The sequence below is a fragment of the Falco peregrinus genome, unplaced genomic scaffold, assembly GCF_023634155.1.
Source record: "Falco peregrinus isolate bFalPer1 unplaced genomic scaffold, bFalPer1.pri scaffold_24, whole genome shotgun sequence".
Taxonomy (NCBI): domain Eukaryota; kingdom Metazoa; phylum Chordata; class Aves; order Falconiformes; family Falconidae; genus Falco; species Falco peregrinus.
This window is the reverse complement of record NW_026599593.1, coordinates 3,236,226-3,251,710: the sequence shown is the minus strand read 5'-3', so window position 1 is coordinate 3,251,710 and position 15,485 is coordinate 3,236,226.

The window sequence follows — 15,485 nt, the reverse complement described above, 5'->3', positions numbered from 1 at the left end:
CAAAAACTTAACCCTAAGACTTAACCCTAAAGACTTAACTATAAGACTTAACCCTAAGTCTTAACCTTAAGACCTAACTTTAATATTCAAACTTAACACTTAACCTTAGGAGTTAACCCTTAGACTTAACCTTATAACTTAACCCTAAGACATAACATTAAGAGGTAACCATAAGACTTAACTGTAAGACTTAACCTGACACTTAACATTAAGACTTAACCCTAAGAAACAATCCTAAAACTTAACCCTAAGGATTAACATAATGACTTCACCTTAAGACTTGATCCTAAGACTTCACCTTAAGACTTATCCCTAAGACATAACCCTAAGACTTAAATTTACGACATAACCATAAGACTTAACCCTAAGACTTATCCCTAAGACATAACCCTAAGACTTAAATTTAGGACTTAACCACAAGACTTAACCCTAAGACTTAATACTAATACTTAACCTAAGACTTAACCCTGAGACTTAACCTTAAGACTTAACCCTAAGATTTAACCTTAAGACTTAACCCTAAGACTTATCCCTGAGACTTAACCCTAAGACTTATCCCTGAGACTTAACCCTAAGACTTATCCCCAAACCTTAACCTTAAGACTTATTATTAAGATTTAAATTTAAGACTGAATCTTAAGACATAATACTAAGGCTTAACCTTAAGACTTATCCCTAAGACTTAACCCTGAGAATTTAATATAAGACTGAACCTTAGGATGTAACCCTAAGACTTAACACTATAACTTAACCGAAGACAACACTAAGACTTAAATTTAAGACTAAACTTTTAGACTTAACCCTAAGACGTAAACTTAAGAATTAAACATAAATCTTAACCCTGACACTTAACCCTAAGACGTATCCCAAAGACTTAAATTTAAGACTTAAACCTAAGACTCAAACCCTAGGACTTAAGATTTAACCTTAAGACTTAACACAAAGATTTAACCCTAAGATTTAGATTTATGAGTTAACCTTAAGACTTAATCCTAAGACTTAACACTAAGACTTAACCTTAAGACATAACCATAACACTTAAATCTAAGACTTAACCTTAACACTTAACCGTAAGACATAACCTTAAGATTTAACGCTAAGACTCAAATTTACGTCTTATCCTTAAGGCTTAACCCTAAGACTTAAATTTAGGTCTTAACCTTAACAGTTAACCCTAAGACTTAACCCTGAGACTTAAACCTAAGACTTAACCCTAAGACATAACCCTGAGACTTAACCTTAAGACTTAACCTTAAAACTTAACCCTAGGACTTGAATTTAAGACTTAACCTTAAGACTTATCCCTAAGACTTAACCCTGAGACTTAAACCTAATACTTAATCTTAGAGACTTAACCCTTAGACTTAACCTTAAGACTTAACCCTAACACTTATAATTAAGACTTAACCTTAAGACTTAACCTTGTGACTTAACCTTAAAAACTAAACCTGAGACTTAACCCTAAGACTTAAACTTAAAACTTAACCCTAAGACTTAACCCTATGATTTAAACCTAAGACTTAACTTAAACATAAGACTTAACCCTAAGGCATAACCCTGAGACTTAACCCTACGACTGAACCCTAAGACTAAACCCTAAGACTTAACCTTAAGACTTAACCCTAAGTCTTAACCCTGAGATTAACCGTGAGATTAACCCAAGGATTTACCCCCAAGACTTAAAATTAAGACTTAAACTTATGACATAACCATAAGAGTTAACCCTGAGATTAAATCTTATGACTTTAACCCTAAGACTTAATATCAATACTTAACCTTAAGACAACACCCTAAGACTTAACCCTAAGACAATAAACCTAAGACGTAACCTTAAATACTTAACTCTAAGTCTTAACCTTAAGACTTAACCCTAAGACATAACTCTAAGACTTAATCTTAAGTCTTAACCTTAAGACCTAACCCTAAGATTTAACCTTAAGACGTGATCTTTAGGACATAACCCTAAGAATTAACCCTAAGACTTAAATTTAATACTTAACCCTAAGACTTAACCCTAAGACTTAATCCTAAGACATAACCCTGAGACTGAAACCTAAGACTTAACCTTAATGCTTAACCCTAAGTCATAACCCTGAGACTTAACATTGAAACTTAGCCTTGAAACTTAACCCTGAGACTTAACCCTAAGCCATATCCCCAAGACTTAACTCTAAGACGTAAACCTAAGACTCAATCCATAAGACTTAACCTTAAGACTTAACCCTAAGTCTCAGCCTTAAGACAGAACCTTACGACTTAACCCTGGGACTTAACCTTGAGACCTTACCTTGAGCCTTAACCCTGAGACTTATCCCTAAGACTTAACCATGAGACTTAACCTTCAGATTTACCGTTAAGTCTTAACTACAAGACTAAACCTTAAAACATAACCTTAAGACTTAACCGTAAGACATAAACCTGAGACTTAACCCTAAGACTTAACTAGAAGACTTAACCCTAAAACTTAACCTTAAGACTTAACCATAAAAATTAAGCCTAAGACTTAACCCTAAAACTTAACCTTAAGGCTCAACCTTAAGACTTAAGTTTAAGACTTAACCTTAATACTTTACCCTAAGACGTAAGCCAAAAACTTAACCCTAAGACTTAACCCTAAAGACTTAACTATAAGACTTAACCCTAAGTCTTAACCTTAAGACCTAACTTTAATATTCAAACTTAACACTTAACCTTAGGAGTTAACCCTTAGACTTAACCTTATAACTTAACCCTAAGACATAACATTAAGAGGTAACCATAAGACTTAACTGTAAGACTTAACCTGACACTTAACATTAAGACTTAACCCTAAGAAACAATCCTAAAACTTAACCCTAAGGATTAACATAATGACTTCACCTTAAGACTTGATCCTAAGACTTCACCTTAAGACTTATCCCTAAGACATAACCCTAAGACTTAAATTTACGACATAACCATAAGACTTAACCCTAAGACTTATCCCTAAGACATAACCCTAAGACTTAAATTTAGGACTTAACCACAAGACTTAACCCTAAGACTTAATACTAATACTTAACCTAAGACTTAACCCTGAGACTTAACCTTAAGACTTAACCCTAAGATTTAACCTTAAGACTTAACCCTAAGACTTATCCCTGAGACTTAACCCTAAGACTTATCCCTGAGACTTAACCCTAAGACTTATCCCCAAACCTTAACCTTAAGACTTATTATTAAGATTTAAATTTAAGACTGAATCTTAAGACATAATACTAAGGCTTAACCTTAAGACTTATCCCTAAGACTTAACCCTGAGAATTTAATATAAGACTGAACCTTAGGATGTAACCCTAAGACTTAACACTATAACTTAACCGAAGACAACACTAAGACTTAAATTTAAGACTAAACTTTTAGACTTAACCCTAAGACGTAAACTTAAGAATTAAACATAAATCTTAACCCTGACACTTAACCCTAAGACGTATCCCAAAGACTTAAATTTAAGACTTAAACCTAAGACTCAAACCCTAGGACTTAAGATTTAACCTTAAGACTTAACACAAAGATTTAACCCTAAGATTTAGATTTATGAGTTAACCTTAAGACTTAATCCTAAGACTTAACACTAAGACTTAACCTTAAGACATAACCATAACACTTAAATCTAAGACTTAACCTTAACACTTAACCGTAAGACATAACCTTAAGATTTAACGCTAAGACTCAAATTTACGTCTTATCCTTAAGGCTTAACCCTAAGACTTAAATTTAGGTCTTAACCTTAACAGTTAACCCTAAGACTTAACCCTGAGACTTAAACCTAAGACTTAACCCTAAGACATAACCCTGAGACTTAACCTTAAGACTTAACCTTAAAACTTAACCCTAGGACTTGAATTTAAGACTTAACCTTAAGACTTATCCCTAAGACTTAACCCTGAGACTTAAACCTAATACTTAATCTTAGAGACTTAACCCTTAGACTTAACCTTAAGACTTAACCCTAACACTTATAATTAAGACTTAACCTTAAGACTTAACCTTGTGACTTAACCTTAAAAACTAAACCTGAGACTTAACCCTAAGACTTAAACTTAAAACTTAACCCTAAGACTTAACCCTATGATTTAAACCTAAGACTTAACTTAAACATAAGACTTAACCCTAAGGCATAACCCTGAGACTTAACCCTACGACTGAACCCTAAGACTAAACCCTAAGACTTAACCTTAAGACTTAACCCTAAGTCTTAACCCTGAGATTAACCGTGAGACTTAACCCAAGGATTTATCCCCAAGACTTAAAATTAAGACTTAAACTTATGACATAGCCATAAGAGTTAACCCTGAGATTAAATCTTATGACTTTAACCCTAAGACTTAATATCAATACTTAACCTTAAGACAACACCCTAAGACTTAACCCTAAGACAATAAACCTAAGACGTAACCTTAAATACTTAACTCTAAGTCTTAACCTTAAGACTTAACCCTAAGACATAACTCTAAGACTTAATCTTAAGTCTTAACCTTAAGACCTAACCCTAAGATTTAACCTTAAGACGTGATCTTTAGGACATAACCCTAAGAATTAACCCTAAGACTTAAATTTAATACTTAACCCTAAGACTTAACCCTAAGACTTAATCCTAAGACATAACCCTGAGACTGAAACCTAAGACTTAACCTTAATGCTTAACCCTAAGTCATAACCCTGAGACTTAACATTGAAACTTAGCCTTGAAACTTAACCCTGAGACTTAACCCTAAGCCATATCCCCAAGACTTAACTCTAAGACGTAAACCTAAGACTCAATCCATAAGACTTAACCTTAAGACTTAACCCTAAGTCTCAGCCTTAAGACAGAACCTTACGACTTAACCCTGGGACTTAACCTTGAGACCTTACCTTGAGCCTTAACCCTGAGACTTATCCCTAAGACTTAACCATGAGACTTAACCTTCAGATTTACCGTTAAGTCTTAACTACAAGACTAAACCTTAAAACATAACCTTAAGACTTAACCGTAAGACATAAACCTGAGACTTAACCCTAAGACTTAACTAGAAGACTTAACCCTAAAACTTAACCTTAAGACTTAACCATAAAAATTAAGCCTAAGACTTAACCCTAAAACTTAACCTTAAGGCTCAACCTTAAGACTTAAGTTTAAGACTTAACCTTAATACTTTACCCTAAGACGTAAGCCAAAAACTTAACCCTAAGACTTAACCCTAAAGACTTAACTATAAGACTTAACCCTAAGTCTTAACCTTAAGACCTAACTTTAATATTCAAACTTAACACTTAACCTTAGGAGTTAACCCTTAGACTTAACCTTATAACTTAACCCTAAGACATAACATTAAGAGGTAACCATAAGACTTAACTGTAAGACTTAACCTGACACTTAACATTAAGACTTAACCCTAAGAAACAATCCTAAAACTTAACCCTAAGGATTAACATAATGACTTCACCTTAAGACTTGATCCTAAGACTTCACCTTAAGACTTATCCCTAAGACATAACCCTAAGACTTAAATTTACGACATAACCATAAGACTTAACCCTAAGACTTATCCCTAAGACATAACCCTAAGACTTAAATTTAGGACTTAACCACAAGACTTAACCCTAAGACTTAATACTAATACTTAACCTAAGACTTAACCCTGAGACTTAACCTTAAGACTTAACCCTAAGATTTAACCTTAAGACTTAACCCTAAGACTTATCCCTGAGACTTAACCCTAAGACTTATCCCTGAGACTTAACCCTAAGACTTATCCCCAAACCTTAACCTTAAGACTTATTATTAAGATTTAAATTTAAGACTGAATCTTAAGACATAATACTAAGGCTTAACCTTAAGACTTATCCCTAAGACTTAACCCTGAGAATTTAATATAAGACTGAACCTTAGGATGTAACCCTAAGACTTAACACTATAACTTAACCGAAGACAACACTAAGACTTAAATTTAAGACTAAACTTTTAGACTTAACCCTAAGACGTAAACTTAAGAATTAAACATAAATCTTAACCCTGACACTTAACCCTAAGACGTATCCCAAAGACTTAAATTTAAGACTTAAACCTAAGACTCAAACCCTAGGACTTAAGATTTAACCTTAAGACTTAACACAAAGATTTAACCCTAAGATTTAGATTTATGAGTTAACCTTAAGACTTAATCCTAAGACTTAACACTAAGACTTAACCTTAAGACATAACCATAACACTTAAATCTAAGACTTAACCTTAACACTTAACCGTAAGACATAACCTTAAGATTTAACGCTAAGACTCAAATTTACGTCTTATCCTTAAGGCTTAACCCTAAGACTTAAATTTAGGTCTTAACCTTAACAGTTAACCCTAAGACTTAACCCTGAGACTTAAACCTAAGACTTAACCCTAAGACATAACCCTGAGACTTAACCTTAAGACTTAACCTTAAAACTTAACCCTAGGACTTGAATTTAAGACTTAACCTTAAGACTTATCCCTAAGACTTAACCCTGAGACTTAAACCTAATACTTAATCTTAGAGACTTAACCCTTAGACTTAACCTTAAGACTTAACCCTAACACTTATAATTAAGACTTAACCTTGTGACTTAACCTTGTGACTTAACCTTAAAAACTAAACCTGAGACTTAACCCTAAGACTTAAACTTAAAACTTAACCCTAAGACTTAACCCTATGATTTAAACCTAAGACTTAACTTAAACATAAGACTTAACCCTAAGGCATAACCCTGAGACTTAACCCTACGACTGAACCCTAAGACTAAACCCTAAGACTTAACCTTAAGACTTAACCCTAAGTCTTAACCCTGAGATTAACCGTGAGACTTAACCCAAGGATTTACCCCCAAGACTTAAAATTAAGACTTAAACTTATGACATAACCATAAGAGTTAACCCTGAGATTAAATCTTATGACTTTAACCCTAAGACTTAATATCAATACTTAACCTTAAGGCAACACCCTAAGACTTAACCCTAAGACAATAAACCTAAGACGTAACCTTAAATACTTAACTCTAAGTCTTAACCTTAAGACTTAACCCTAAGACATAACTCTAAGACTTAATCTTAAGTCTTAACCTTAAGACCTAACCCTAAGATTTAACCTTAAGACGTGATCTTTAGGACATAACCCTAAGAATTAACCCTAAGACTTAAATTTAATACTTAACCCTAAGACTTAACCCTAAGACTTAATCCTAAGACATAACCCTGAGACTGAAACCTAAGACTTAACCTTAATGCTTAACCCTAAGTCATAACCCTGAGACTTAACATTGAAACTTAGCCTTGAAACTTAACCCTGAGACTTAACCCTAAGCCATATCCCCAAGACTTAACTCTAAGACGTAAACCTAAGACTCAATCCATAAGACTTAACCTTAAGACTTAACCCTAAGTCTCAGCCTTAAGACAGAACCTTACGACTTAACCCTGGGACTTAACCTTGAGACCTTACCTTGAGCCTTAACCCTGAGACTTATCCCTAAGACTTAACCATGAGACTTAACCTTCAGATTTACCGTTAAGTCTTAACTACAAGACTAAACCTTAAAACATAACCTTAAGACTTAACCGTAAGACATAAACCTGAGACTTAACCCTAAGACTTAACTAGAAGACTTAACCCTAAAACTTAACCTTAAGACTTAACCATAAAAATTAAGCCTAAGACTTAACCCTAAAACTTAACCTTAAGGCTCAACCTTAAGACTTAAGTTTAAGACTTAACCTTAATACTTTACCCTAAGACGTAAGCCAAAAACTTAACCCTAAGACTTAACCCTAAAGACTTAACTATAAGACTTAACCCTAAGTCTTAACCTTAAGACCTAACTTTAATATTCAAACTTAACACTTAACCTTAGGAGTTAACCCTTAGACTTACCTTATAACTTAACCCTAAGACATAACATTAAGAGGTAACCATAAGACTTAACTGTAAGACTTAACCTGACACTTAACATTAAGACTTAACCCTAAGAAACAATCCTAAAACTTAACCCTAAGGATTAACATAATGACTTCACCTTAAGACTTGATCCTAAGACTTCACCTTAAGACTTATCCCTAAGACATAACCCTAAGACTTAAATTTACGACATAACCATAAGACTTAACCCTAAGACTTATCCCTAAGACATAACCCTAAGACTTAAATTTAGGACTTAACCACAAGACTTAACCCTAAGACTTAACTAGAAGACTTAACCCTAAAACTTAACCTTAAGACTTAACCATAAAAATTAAGCCTAAGACTTAACCCTAAAACTTAACCTTAAGGCTCAACCTTAAGACTTAAGTTTAAGACTTAACCTTAATACTTTACCCTAAGACGTAAGCCAAAAACTTAACCCTAAGACTTAACCCTAAAGACTTAACTATAAGACTTAACCCTAAGTCTTAACCTTAAGACCTAACTTTAATATTCAAACTTAACACTTAACCTTAGGAGTTAACCCTTAGACTTAACCTTATAACTTAACCCTAAGACATAACATTAAGAGGTAACCATAAGACTTAACTGTAAGACTTAACCTGACACTTAACATTAAGACTTAACCCTAAGAAACAATCCTAAAACTTAACCCTAAGGATTAACATAATGACTTCACCTTAAGACTTGATCCTAAGACTTCACCTTAAGACTTATCCCTAAGACATAACCCTAAGACTTAAATTTACGACATAACCATAAGACTTAACCCTAAGACTTATCCCTAAGACATAACCCTAAGACTTAAATTTAGGACTTAACCACAAGACTTAACCCTAAGACTTAATACTAATACTTAACCTAAGACTTAACCCTGAGACTTAACCTTAAGACTTAACCCTAAGATTTAACCTTAAGACTTAACCCTAAGACTTATCCCTGAGACTTAACCCTAAGACTTATCCCTGAGACTTAACCCTAAGACTTATCCCCAAACCTTAACCTTAAGACTTATTATTAAGATTTAAATTTAAGACTGAATCTTAAGACATAATACTAAGGCTTAACCTTAAGACTTATCCCTAAGACTTAACCCTGAGAATTTAATATAAGACTGAACCTTAGGATGTAACCCTAAGACTTAACACTATAACTTAACCGAAGACAACACTAAGACTTAAATTTAAGACTAAACTTTTAGACTTAACCCTAAGACGTAAACTTAAGAATTAAACATAAATCTTAACCCTGACACTTAACCCTAAGACGTATCCCAAAGACTTAAATTTAAGACTTAAACCTAAGACTCAAACCCTAGGACTTAAGATTTAACCTTAAGACTTAACACAAAGATTTAACCCTAAGATTTAGATTTATGAGTTAACCTTAAGACTTAATCCTAAGACTTAACACTAAGACTTAACCTTAAGACATAACCATAACACTTAAATCTAAGACTTAACCTTAACACTTAACCGTAAGACATAACCTTAAGATTTAACGCTAAGACTCAAATTTACGTCTTATCCTTAAGGCTTAACCCTAAGACTTAAATTTAGGTCTTAACCTTAACAGTTAACCCTAAGACTTAACCCTGAGACTTAAACCTAAGACTTAACCCTAAGACATAACCCTGAGACTTAACCTTAAGACTTAACCTTAAAACTTAACCCTAGGACTTGAATTTAAGACTTAACCTTAAGACTTATCCCTAAGACTTAACCCTGAGACTTAAACCTAATACTTAATCTTAGAGACTTAACCCTTAGACTTAACCTTAAGACTTAACCCTAACACTTATAATTAAGACTTAACCTTGTGACTTAACCTTGTGACTTAACCTTAAAAACTAAACCTGAGACTTAACCCTAAGACTTAAACTTAAAACTTAACCCTAAGACTTAACCCTATGATTTAAACCTAAGACTTAACTTAAACATAAGACTTAACCCTAAGGCATAACCCTGAGACTTAACCCTACGACTGAACCCTAAGACTAAACCCTAAGACTTAACCTTAAGACTTAACCCTAAGTCTTAACCCTGAGATTAACCGTGAGACTTAACCCAAGGATTTACCCCCAAGACTTAAAATTAAGACTTAAACTTATGACATAACCATAAGAGTTAACCCTGAGATTAAATCTTATGACTTTAACCCTAAGACTTAATATCAATACTTAACCTTAAGACAACACCCTAAGACTTAACCCTAAGACAATAAACCTAAGACGTAACCTTAAATACTTAACTCTAAGTCTTAACCTTAAGACTTAACCCTAAGACATAACTCTAAGACTTAATCTTAAGTCTTAACCTTAAGACCTAACCCTAAGATTTAACCTTAAGACGTGATCTTTAGGACATAACCCTAAGAATTAACCCTAAGACTTAAATTTAATACTTAACCCTAAGACTTAACCCTAAGACTTAATCCTAAGACATAACCCTGAGACTGAAACCTAAGACTTAACCTTAATGCTTAACCCTAAGTCATAACCCTGAGACTTAACATTGAAACTTAGCCTTGAAACTTAACCCTGAGACTTAACCCTAAGCCATATCCCCAAGACTTAACTCTAAGACGTAAACCTAAGACTCAATCCATAAGACTTAACCTTAAGACTTAACCCTAAGTCTCAGCCTTAAGACAGAACCTTACGACTTAACCCTGGGACTTAACCTTGAGACCTTACCTTGAGCCTTAACCCTGAGACTTATCCCTAAGACTTAACCATGAGACTTAACCTTCAGATTTACCGTTAAGTCTTAACTACAAGACTAAACCTTAAAACATAACCTTAAGACTTAACCGTAAGACATAAACCTGAGACTTAACCCTAAGACTTAACTAGAAGACTTAACCCTAAAACTTAACCTTAAGACTTAACCATAAAAATTAAGCCTAAGACTTAACCCTAAAACTTAACCTTAAGGCTCAACCTTAAGACTTAAGTTTAAGACTTAACCTTAATACTTTACCCTAAGACGTAAGCCAAAAACTTAACCCTAAGACTTAACCCTAAAGACTTAACTATAAGACTTAACCCTAAGTCTTAACCTTAAGACCTAACTTTAATATTCAAACTTAACACTTAACCTTAGGAGTTAACCCTTAGACTTACCTTATAACTTAACCCTAAGACATAACATTAAGAGGTAACCATAAGACTTAACTGTAAGACTTAACCTGAACACTTAACATTAAGACTTAACCCTAAGAAACAATCCTAAAACTTAACCCTAAGGATTAACATAATGACTTCACCTTAAGACTTGATCCTAAGACTTCACCTTAAGACTTATCCCTAAGACATAACCCTAAGACTTAAATTTACGACATAACCATAAGACTTAACCCTAAGACTTATCCCTAAGACATAACCTTAAGACTTAAATTTAGGACTTAACCACAAGACTTAACCCTAAGACTTAATACTAATACTTAACCTAAGACTTAACCCTGAGACTTAACCTTAAGACTTAACCCTAAGATTTAACCTTAAGACTTAACCCTAAGACTTATCCCTGAGACTTAACCCTAAGACTTATCCCTGAGACTTAACCCTAAGACTTATCCCCAAACCTTAACCTTAAGACTTATTATTAAGATTTAAATTTAAGACTGAATCTTAAGACATAATACTAAGGCTTAACCTTAAGACTTATCCCTAAGACTTAACCCTGAGAATTTAATATAAGACTGAACCTTAGGATGTAACCCTAAGACTTAACACTATAACTTAACCGAAGACAACACTAAGACTTAAATTTAAGACTAAACTTTTAGACTTAACCCTAAGACGTAAACTTAAGAATTAAACATAAATCTTAACCCTGACACTTAACCCTAAGACGTATCCCAAAGACTTAAATTTAAGACTTAAACCTAAGACTCAAACCCTAGGACTTAAGATTTAACCTTAAGACTTAACACAAAGATTTAACCCTAAGATTTAGATTTATGAGTTAACCTTAAGACTTAATCCTAAGACTTAACACTAAGACTTAACCTTAAGACATAACCATAACACTTAAATCTAAGACTTAACCTTAACACTTAACCGTAAGACATAACCTTAAGATTTAACGCTAAGACTCAAATTTACGTCTTATCCTTAAGGCTTAACCCTAAGACTTAAATTTAGGTCTTAACCTTAACAGTTAACCCTAAGACTTAACCCTGAGACTTAAACCTAAGACTTAACCCTAAGACATAACCCTGAGACTTAACCTTAAGACTTAACCTTAAAACTTAACCCTAGGACTTGAATTTAAGACTTAACCTTAAGACTTATCCCTAAGACTTAACCCTGAGACTTAAACCTAATACTTAATCTTAGAGACTTAACCCTTAGACTTAACCTTAAGACTTAACCCTAACACTTATAATTAAGACTTAACCTTAAGACTTAACCTTGTGACTTAACCTTAAAAACTAAACCTGAGACTTAACCCTAAGACTTAAACTTAAAACTTAACCCTAAGACTTAACCCTATGATTTAAACCTAAGACTTAACTTAAACATAAGACTTAACCCTAAGGCATAACCCTGAGACTTAACCCTACGACTGAACCCTAAGACTAAACCCTAAGACTTAACCTTAAGACTTAACCCTAAGTCTTAACCCTGAGATTAACCGTGAGACTTAACCCAAGGATTTACCCCCAAGACTTAAAATTAAGACTTAAACTTATGACATAACCATAAGAGTTAACCCTGAGATTAAATCTTATGACTTTAACCCTAAGACTTAATATCAATACTTAACCTTAAGACAACACCCTAAGACTTAACCCTAAGACAATAAACCTAAGACGTAACCTTAAATACTTAACTCTAAGTCTTAACCTTAAGACTTAACCCTAAGACATAACTCTAAGACTTAATCTTAAGTCTTAACCTTAAGACCTAACCCTAAGATTTAACCTTAAGACGTGATCTTTAGGACATAACCCTAAGAATTAACCCTAAGACTTAAATTTAATACTTAACCCTAAGACTTAACCCTAAGACTTAATCCTAAGACATAACCCTGAGACTGAAACCTAAGACTTAACCTTAATGCTTAACCCTAAGTCATAACCCTGAGACTTAACATTGAAACTTAGCCTTGAAACTTAACCCTGAGACTTAACCCTAAGCCATATCCCCAAGACTTAACTCTAAGACGTAAACCTAAGACTCAATCCATAAGACTTAACCTTAAGACTTAACCCTAAGTCTCAGCCTTAAGACAGAACCTTACGACTTAACCCTGGGACTTAACCTTGAGACCTTACCTTGAGCCTTAACCCTGAGACTTATCCCTAAGACTTAACCATGAGACTTAACCTTCAGATTTACCGTTAAGTCTTAACTACAAGACTAAACCTTAAAACATAACCTTAAGACTTAACCGTAAGACATAAACCTGAGACTTAACCCTAAGACTTAACTAGAAGACTTAACCCTAAAACTTAACCTTAAGACTTAACCATAAAAATTAAGCCTAAGACTTAACCCTAAAACTTAACCTTAAGGCTCAACCTTAAGACTTGACGTTAAGACTTAACCTTAATACTTTACCCTAAGACGTAAGCCAAAAACTTAACCCTAAGACTTAACCCTAAAGACTTAACTATAAGACTTAACCCTAAGTCTTAACCTTAAGACCTAACTTTAATATTCAAACTTAACACTTAACCTTAGGAGTTAACCCTTAGACTTAACCTTATAACTTAACCCTAAGACATAACATTAAGAGGTAACCATAAGACTTAACTGTAAGACTTAACCTGACACTTAACATTAAGACTTAACCCTAAGAAACAATCCTAAAACTTAACCCTAAGGATTAACATAATGACTTCACCTTAAGACTTGATCCTAAGACTTCACCTTAAGACTTATCCCTAAGACATAACCCTAAGACTTAAATTTACGACTTAACCATAAGACTTAACCCTAAGATTTATCCCTAAGACATAACCCTAAGACTTAAATTTAGGACTTAACCACAAGACTTAACCCTAAGACTTAATACTAATACTTAACCTAAGACTTAACCCTGAGACTTAACCTTAAGACTTAACCCTAAGATTTAACCTTAAGACTTAACCCTAAGACTTATCCCTGAGACTTAACCCTAAGACTTATCCCTGAGACTTAACCCTAAGACTTATCCCCAAACCTTAACCTTAAGACTTATTATTAAGATTTAAATTTAAGACTGAATCTTAAGACATAATACTAAGGCTTAACCTTAAGACTTATCCCTAAGACTTAACCCTGAGAATTTAATATAAGACTGAACCTTAGGATGTAACCCTAAGACTTAACACTATAACTTAACCGAAGACAACACTAAGACTTAAATTTAAGACTAAACTTTTAGACTTAACCCTAAGACGTAAACTTAAGAATTAAACATAAATCTTAACCCTGACACTTAACCCTAAGACGTATCCCAAAGACTTAAATTTAAGACTTAAACCTAAGACTCAAACCCTAGGACTTAAGATTTAACCTTAAGACTTAACACAAAGATTTAACCCTAAGATTTAGATTTATGAGTTAACCTTAAGACTTAATCCTAAGACTTAACACTAAGACTTAACCTTAAGACATAACCATAACACTTAAATCTAAGACTTAACCTTAACACTTAACCGTAAGACATAACCTTAAGATTTAACGCTAAGACTCAAATTTACGTCTTATCCTTAAGGCTTAACCCTAAGACTTAAATTTAGGTCTTAACCTTAACAGTTAACCCTAAGACTTAACCCTGAGACTTAAACCTAAGACTTAACCCTAAGACATAACCCTGAGACTTAACCTTAAGACTTAACCTTAAAACTTAACCCTAGGACTTGAATTTAAGACTTAACCTTAAGACTTATCCCTAAGACTTAACCCTGAGACTTAAACCTAATACTTAATCTTAGAGACTTAACCCTTAGACTTAACCTTAAGACTTAACCCTAACACTTATAATTAAGACTTAACCTTAAGACTTAACCTTGTGACTTAACCTTAAAAACTAAACCTGAGACTTAACCCTAAGACTTAAACTTAAAACTTAACCCTAAGACTTAACCCTATGATTTAAACCTAAGACTTAACTTAAACATAAGACTTAACCCTAAGGCATAACCCTGAGACTTAACCCTACGACTGAACCCTAAGACTAAACCCTAAGACTTAACCTTAAGACTTAACCCTAAGTCTTAACCCTGAGATTAACCGTGAGACTTAACCCAAGGATTTATCCCCAAGACTTAAAATTAAGACTTAAACTTATGACATAACCATAAGAGTTAACCCTGAGATTAAATCTTATGACTTTAACCCTAAGACTTAATATTAATACTTAACCTTAAGACAACACCCTAAGACTTAACCCTAAGACAATAAACCTAAGACGTAACCTTAAATACTTAACTCTAAGTCTTAACCTTAAGACTTAACCCTAAGACATAACTCTAAGACTTAATCTTAAGTCTTAACCTTAAGACCTAACCCTAAGATTTAACCTTAAGACGTGATCTTTAGGACATAAC